The sequence below is a fragment of the Marmota monax genome, unplaced genomic scaffold, assembly GCF_021218885.2.
Source record: "Marmota monax isolate L192 unplaced genomic scaffold, Marmota_monax_Labrador192_F-V1.1 WCK01_AAM20220418_F8-fsc01757, whole genome shotgun sequence".
NCBI classification, from domain to species: domain Eukaryota; kingdom Metazoa; phylum Chordata; class Mammalia; order Rodentia; family Sciuridae; genus Marmota; species Marmota monax.
The window spans coordinates 21,411-22,733 of NW_026693536.1; the positions used below are offsets into that span (position 1 = coordinate 21,411).

At 39.9% G+C, this 1,323-nt stretch overlaps 1 pseudogene; it reads left to right on the forward strand.

Annotated features, from left to right (window-relative positions):
- Positions 1-470: 470 nt before the first annotated feature.
- LOC124102293 (large ribosomal subunit protein uL22-like) lies at positions 471-958 on the forward strand (annotated as a pseudogene).
- Positions 959-1,323: the final 365 nt, after the last annotated feature.

Genomic DNA, 1,323 nt, shown 5'->3' on the forward strand with positions numbered 1-1,323 from the left:
TTGCTTGAAGCAGAGTGCAATCATTCAGATCTTTGAGGAATCACAAGGCGTTATGTTCCAGGTATGGGAACAAAACATGCCCTGTTGGGTGGTTGCTTCAAATACTGAAAAAATAAAGTGGCTTGTTGGGCAAACATTTGGTTTGGCAAGTCCTCTGGCATACCTTGCACAGCTTCGGGAAGCTGTGTTGCTTCTGGACTTTTGACAGTTGTACATTTTGAGAGTGGAATAGGTCTAAGGTGTGGCTCTTGGGAGTTGTAACTATAGAAAACAATGAGAAATAAAATAATTAAAATGGGAGACTGAGGTTGTGGCTCAGGGTAGAGCACTTGCCTGGCATGTGTGATGCACTGGATTCAATTCTCAGCACTGCATAAAAATAAATAAAAATAAATGTTCATTGACAACAAAAACAACAAAATTTTAAAAAATAACTAAAATGGTCTCTTCCCATAAGTGGCATGAGGTGATCTGTGAAAATTGTCTGCTACTCTCTTGACCCCAAAACCCCACAAAATTACCCAAATAAAAAGGTTCAAATCTTCATGTTCACTTTAAGGACACTGAAACTGCACAGGCCATCAAGGGTATGCATGCCACTAAGTACCTGAAAGATGTCACTTTAAAGAAGTAATGTGTGCCATTCTGTGTTACAATGGTGGAATTGGGAGGTGTGCCCAGGCTAAACAGTGGGGCTAGACACAGGGATGGTGGCCCTAAAAGAGTCCTGAATGTTTGTTGCTCGTGCTTGGACAGATCCAGGTGAACAAAACACCCAAGATGCACCACGGCACTTACAGAGCTCATGATTGAATTTACCCATATATGAGTTCCCCCTGCCACACTGAGATGATTCTCAGAGAAGGAACAAATTGTTCCTAAACCAGAAGAGGAGGTTGCATAGTAGAAAAAGATATCCCAAAAATAAACAAAAGAAACAAGAATGTATGGCATGAGAGTAAGTTCAGCATAAAATAAATGCAAATAAAAGTAAAAATAAAATAAAATAATTAAAATGAAGAAAATGTTCAGATACTCTTTAGGTATGTTTTTTTTTTTTTTAACCGAAGAAGGTTAAACAACTGGTAATTGCTTTACTTTTATTATCATGACTAGCCACAGTCCTAATGGTCTTATGGTCTTATCTATACCCCTTTTGGGGCTCAGAGACCCTACCTTGTACAGAAGTTGATAATGTCAGATCCACATTCTCCAAGTCTCCCTTGCAGAAAGGCCACAAGCTACCCCACCCAATGGCATAGCTCAAACTTTCTTTTGGGAGAACACTGCAGGAAGGAGACTGGAAGGTCCCACATGTCTAGC